Here is a 7,447-nt window from a genome sequence, read left to right as displayed (position 1 = left end):
CTTGCTGGCATACTATCAGGAAACATCTCACTGGTGTATCCTATGGATGCAGGTGAATTGGTTTGTTTGGTCATCGTTCTTTACACTTAAAAAGGAAACTCCAACAACTGATTTTAGTCTGTTTTTCATGGATTCAAGTGTATTCTACAGCTTTAGGGCTTTTAATTATTCTTATTATCGAGTTTCAGTGCATAGCTGATTGTAGGGGAGAAGGGAAATCAGACAAAGTTTATAACTTGCATGTACCACCTTAAAGTGGTAGAATACAATGAACTATGTTTTTCAGATCTTGCCATGTTAATGGCGTCTATTTGTTAAAAAGCTCGAATTTCACTGTTTATAATGAAGGGCCTATACTGGCAGGGTCCTGGGCTGAGCAGGCACTCCAGCTGCTGCAGGACTATATCTCCCATACTCCTCTGCCAGCCATTGAGCTGAATGAGCATTATGGGAGATGTAGTCCTGCAGCAGCTGGGGGGCCGCAGGTTGGACACCCCTGGCGTAAGGTATAGTTCAATGTGTAAGGAGACTTTGAAGACATCTCAACGATTTATTTATGCATCATACAGGTCTAGTCAAGCTTTTTTTGTAGCAAAAGCTCAGTGGGGTCTGTCTTTTATAATGTGTAGTGAAGTCAAGGAACTAAAACCACAACTCTCCCTTTTAACGAATTGACAAGATAGTGAGTTGCAGTTTGAAAAGAAGATTGCTATTCACTATTGGCAAACTCTGTGATGTTTCAGAACTAACTGTTGGGCTTCTCTTTTGACCTAGTCTAGCTTGCATCCCAGAAAAAGCTCTAAAATTGAGCTACAGTAATGTGTACGACTAAACAAAAATACAAATCATCTGTTACACCACAGGTGCCAAATTACTGTTTATTTTTTACAATAGTGCTTGGTTAGCCGGTTCCCTGTTGCCATCTATAGTCTGTCGGAAATAACTTCACGAGTGACCAATAAAATATACGCTCTGGAAACACAGTTTGGCTTCAGTTCTACGGAGTAGGGCATGCCACAATTGGGTTAGTACGTTTCCAGGGATTGCAAACAATGCACACATGCATCTTCCACCTTTTTTTGTTGTAAACGTTTGCCTTAGTTTACATGCCAAGCGAACTGTGCCAGAAAAACTTGTTCCATTTTTGTTTTACATGAACCCACGTTGTGAAGGCTGGAAAAAAAAATGGATGGTGTTTGTTACATAATGTTTAAAGTTATCACTGGAATATTGGTATTTGTCTCTTGTTTTCATTATAATAAAGGAAAAACATCGGGTTAGTAACTATAACCATTATTTGAAAAACAGCCTTTCGTTGTTTGTGTCCTTCAGAAAAGCAAGTAGGGCTTGTGTCAAATTCCTCCACATAACAGGTTTAGATGCTGGATTTGCAACTGCACAACATATACCACAAATAATTAACATCTTAAAGACCAGGAAGTTGCTAATGCCTTTGTAACAGCTCGAATGTTGTAATGGGAGACCCCCACATGCATTGCTCTGGGAAATAAGGGAAACAGTACTTATTATAGAAGGGGCTTGTATATCATCGCTTTAGGACAAGACAAGGGACAAAGGTTCCCCCCCCCCACTAATGGTACCGTTAACAGGAGAGGTTGCAGGAAGGTTGTGGTTTCAAATCTTTTAGTTCACTATGCATTAGAATGGCCCATCAGTAATCCTAAAAAGTTCTGACTGTCTTTGGGATTGCGAGGAGTTGGTGGAAAAATCCCACAATTTCATTTAAAAAAAATTATATATATATATATATATATTAGTATGTGAGGCTAGAAAGCCATGGTGTTAACGGTTCATTTCTCCAACTGGGAAAAAAAAAAAGTCGTTCATGAGAAACGGCGTCAACCTCCTGCACAGTAATATAACTACTACAATGATAAACAATACATAAAAATCCACAGGGATTCTGGCAATAGTTAATTAGTTAGCTGCACTAGATAGTAGAAAAAAATCCTATCCTGATAAGATAAAACTTAAAATAATGGCAACAAAATGAATATTACAAATAGTAATTCTTGTTTGCCCACGTTCAAAATGCATACCTGCTGATTGTCCTGAATTTCCCGGGACAGTCCAGTTTTTGGGTCCTGTCCCGGCAGCATTGCATTTTAACTGTGTGCGCAATTAGGCAAGTTTTATTTTTGAAATATAATTTTATTATTGAACACCTACTGTGCTCTCTGTCAATCCAAAATGTTAAAACTGAATATTTAAAGTAAAGTTTTGGGTTTCTTAGGGGAATATTTGTGTGCACAATTACTGGGCAACTAAATGAAAAATGATAATTCCACATTTTTGCAATGTTTCCTCATGTATTTATTTTTGCATTATACAGGGTCAGCTCAGGTGTTCTTGCTGAAGAAACCTGACAGTTTTGGCCCTCAAAAACAATACGAATAGAAGGAGTGAAAACATTAACTTTCCTTTTAGTGAATGAACCCCACTGCATATGCCAATTTTAGAGACACTAATACACATGTATGAATACAAAATATGATCTTGTAGGTTTACACTGCTTCTGTGGCTTCAAAGTGGAGTACATTTACTTACAAACTTGTGTATGTGCGCAATATTGACATTCCTATATAAAAATGCTGTAGAATATAAATCACTGGCACACGGAACAGCCGACTGCAATAAACAAGAAATGCTCACAGAGAAACTCTGAAGCACACAATGTTGTTATTCGTTTAAAAACTAATTTGTTTGTACATGAAAAAGACACTATACTATAGAAAACCGACGCTATTAATTTCACTTTTAATATAGATGCTCCATCCAGCATACTGTATATCTAAGGCACACAGCCTAAACGCTTGTAAATGAGCCCCAAACTACCGAGTATCTGGTACTGTATAGAGCTCAATGGTGCAGGGTCATGCAGAGAGGGATCGCTGGGATCCAAGGAAGGTAATGGTGGTGAGTATGCAAAATCCAGTTGGGTAGCAAAGGGTAAACAAAATTGTTGTACACAGAGCGTAAGATTTGTGGTTTATAAAATGTATACCTGAACCTGAAAGTCTAATGAAGCAGTACAAAGGGTTTATCTACCAGTCTCCTAATAGTCTAACTAGAGAACTTGGGAGTGGAGGAGTACCCTGCTTGCCCTCTGCTGATTGAGAGCAGTTTCTAGAGAAGCTTTTGTGTGTGCAGGGAGCCTCTTGTGGTTCCACTTGGTAAAGCAATTTTGCAGCACAGGAACCCGTCTAGTACACCACAGTAGGTCTTTAACCCCTTAAGGACAATAGGGGTTATTACTCGTAGTATATTGTGGGACAATGGCTATTTTAACATTTTTCGGTGTTCCTGTTTAGCTGTGATTTTCTTCTTTCTCATTTCGTGCTTCCACACATATTATATATTGTTTTTTTCAGGACAAACAGGGCTTTCTTTAGATACCATTAATTTTATCATATCATCTAATTTACTATAAAAAAATGATAAAATATGGGGATTTTTTGTTAAAAAATTACTTTTTCTCACTTTTTAAACAAAAAACTTTTACTCATCTGCAAAAACGAATGAAAAAACCTGCTAAATAGATTCTACTATTTGTCCTGAGTTTAGAAATACCCAATGTTTTTATGTTTTTTTGCTTTTTTCTGCATGTTATGGGGCAATAAGTACAGGTAGCGTTTTGCTATTTCAAAACCTTTTTTTCCAAATCTGGTAATTCTTCCCCCCATGTGCCATTTCGGGTATCTTTGAAGCCGGCCAATGCAATTTACCCCATCAAGTCATATATTTTTAAAAACTAGACACCCCAAGGTATTTCACATGCTGGTAATTTAACCCTTTCCATGCACTAATTTTACCACCAGCCTTTGTGAAACTTTATGGTAGTAATTTTTTTTGTATTTTTTTCACACACGTTGTACTTCAGGTATAAATTTATCGCTCCTGGTATATGTCCGTGTCAAACAACACCCCAATATGTGTTCAGTATATCTCCTGAGCGCAGTGATACCCCACATGCATGGGTTTGTTGGGTTATTTGGGAGGTAAAAGGCCGCCTTTGTGAGGTGTGTATTTTTTGGCCATTTAGACATCTGATCCTACTGCCCCCATGTCCCATATTTGGGACACCTTTGAACCCGGCCAATTCAATTTATCCCATCCACTCATGCATTTTTTAATACGAGACACCCTATGGGCATTTGTAATGCCAATATTTTAACTCTTTCCATGCTGGAATTTTTATAAAGATAAAGAATTTTAGGACTTGCTTATTAATTTTTTTTTTTTTTTGGTGACAGTGGAGATTTTTATATGTTACCATATTATTTTTATTTTTTTAAAACATTTTTTTTAATTTTTTTTTTTTTTACTAATCACTCATTAGTGAGCTGGGCTCCATTGACCTTGCATGGTTGGATGCAGTACCTGCATTCAACCTGCAGGAGGAGCTCGAGAGTTCACAAGAGGGTCTGGATAGACCCTCTATGAACTAATTTCTATTGTTGATGCCATCCTGTGAATGACGGCAACGTCATTTACAGGATGGCACTTGTGGTTGCTCTTCGGAGCAATCACAAGGCGATCGGGGTAGGGGGGTAGTGTTGCTGATATGCCTCGATATCGAGGCATGTCAGTAACACCATTTATGCTTAGGAAGCGATTCAGATCGCTTCCTAAGCTGTTTTAGCCGGGCGCCGCCGCGATCTTTCATGATCGGAGCGGCGGCGGCCATTTTTCTTCCGGGGAGGGCTGCCAAGGGCTGCCCTCCCCGGATCCACGGTCAGCCTCACTTGGGAGGCTTCCGTGGATGCTGCAAAGCCGCCGATCGCGGCGAAAACGCCGCGATCGCGGCGAAAACGCCGCGATCGCGGCGATGCAGCTATTTAACGGCAGCCCGTACATGTACGGGCATTGTCGTTAACCCGTTGCACGGCAACCCCGTACATGTACGGGGATTGTTGTTAAGGGGTTAAAGGTAGAATGCGTTGATACTTGCTAGACTTTGTAAAATACAAATGTCCCTTCTAAGACAAATTGAATTCACCAACCGACAAAGGAGTTCCAGCACCTCTGAGCAGGATGGACCACAAAGAGCTTTGTATGGACCACACTAGGCACCAATCCATAGGTGTCCTGCTTGGCTATTTGGCCCAAATAAAACACTGAGGTTAAAAAAATCTTTAACAACATGTAGTTATCTCAATTTGGTTTACATACTATCAAATTATAAGAATATCCTTTAGGGACTTTCAGGAGGTGGGTCTTGGTAAAAAGAAATGGCTGCTTTCAATCTCTACACATCGGCTACATAACGTAAAATCGCACAAAATTCAGCACCACCCGATTCCCCCGGTGGGAGCAATGCAACGGTGATACCGTTTGACCGGTGCACCATTTACCCTGGGAGACTGAAGGTGGTTAATGCGCAACACAGCTGGACCAACCAAATTTAGGCTAAACCTTGCTACTGGGTCTCAAACCCCAAACATCCATCCATGAGGCCATACTGGACTTTGTGAACATGTGGGGAATTTCAACCTTTTTCTCGTCCTTTTAAGTTGTATGAATCTTGCACAGACCCCACAGAGGAGTTTATGACAAAACAATCAGCATCTCTGTGCAGCAACCTTCACGAAAGAGTGCCTGCATTGAGGTGTAGAGATGAGTGGCTCAATTGGACCACACGAGACTCTCCTCCACATCACATTCAAAACCGGGGCTCATTCAGCTTGGAGCGGTGTTGCCTCTTCAGGTTCAAGTACAGAGTACCACTGGGCTAAGGCAAACCACCCATGCCAACTACCTCTGAGACCAGTGACTTAACAACAGAGCGATTAGGGTTCTCTCCTGTTTGAAGAGCAACAATTCTGGAGGTTGTTTGCAATGAAATGAGACAGAACCCAATGGCCCAACAGTTGGGCTGTGCTGTTGTCGGGAAACCGGCCAAGAGATACTCGATCATTAACAGGTAAAACAGCTATACATACTGACTATCCCATACAACAGTTACAAGATCGTATAAAGGACCTTGAGAACAGGAGCAGGAGTAACATTTGTCAGCATCACTCATCTCTTTGAAATGGTCTGTATCTGGCTTCTGCAATTGCTGATCATCTCCTTACCCCAAAACAAGTTGATTATTGAAAGTACACAGCATAGATGTAAACCTGTCCAATCCAGGTATCTATTATTTTAATGGTTTAATTACAGAAATACTGGGACACATCGCAAACTGCCATCCCTACAGACCATAAATGGCTACTCTGAAGATTTCTCAATAACAGTCCCTGCAAAAAGACTGTACTCTCTAATATGCTATGAATTGTATAAAAGACAAGTGTAATTTGAGATATCACATTCTGAGGGATTCGCAACAGCAAGACAATTTCCTTTCGATTCACCAGAAGCGGCTGAACCAGCAGAATTCATTAATGTGAATGAACCAACAAAATTCAAATGAAAATTTGGAGTGCTTTGCTTGGTTTTGTTGGGGGGGGGGGGTCACCGTTTCCAAAGGTTCTTACAAACTGATGAAATGTCAATTTTAAATGAATGAAATTTCAATTTTAAATGTGTTTTATCAACTTGCAGTAAAATACATTGCCTTATAGACCTTGATTTCATTCTCATTGTTTTACTAACAGGACATTTACAGCTGTGAATTTTAGAAACCTTCATGTAATGCACGTTTTCCATGAAATGTCCTCTTTTCAAAAGGAAAAAGTAAAAACATTTGCCTTATTTGGCAGCTTCTTTGCGTCATATTATCAATGTGTACTGTAGGCAACCAGCTACTCCACTGTTGGGCAATTAGTGCTTTATGAACATAAGAGACTCCAAAACAGCATGTTTATGTCAAGTGCAAGTAATAAGAGGAAAAAGAAACCAAATTCTCTGCAAGGGCCGTTTTATTTATCATTTTATTCATACTGAACAAATTTAAAACAAGCTTAGACAAAATCAAAAAGGGAAGGAAAAAACAGAAAAGGACATTGTGCTAGTACACATCAATTTTTAAAATTCAATAGCTGCTACAAGAAAACAAATTGCTATCCCAGCCAGTGGCGCTGAAGGTAAGGTGTTCATATTACACAATGATCGGCATTGCACAAAACAATTATACAGAGCAAGAAACTATGCATCTACTCAGAAGGTAAGGGGTGAAGGGAAAAAAAAAGCAGCAGGGTTGGGAAATATATGATGTGGGGGGAGGGGGAAGAAATTAAAAAGAGCCCTTCGGCAATCTTAATAAAAATCCATCTATTAGGAAGGAAGGTGGTCAGAGCCTTGTGTATAAATTGTGTGCGTAAAACTGGGTATCAGCAGTTGACTGCGGTTTTGATGACTGCATTTTTTGTATATAAAACTATAAATGACATCACTTTTTTTCCCCAAGAAACGTCCATGAGTATTCCTTTGAGGTTATCAATTAAACACAGAAATTCAACAGAAAGTGCGTCAACAAAATGTT

This window comes from Spea bombifrons, chromosome 1 (assembly GCF_027358695.1).
Source record: "Spea bombifrons isolate aSpeBom1 chromosome 1, aSpeBom1.2.pri, whole genome shotgun sequence".
Taxonomy (NCBI): domain Eukaryota; kingdom Metazoa; phylum Chordata; class Amphibia; order Anura; family Pelobatidae; genus Spea; species Spea bombifrons.
The sequence above is the reverse complement of the archived record's forward strand: the minus strand, read 5'-3'. Positions refer to the sequence as shown.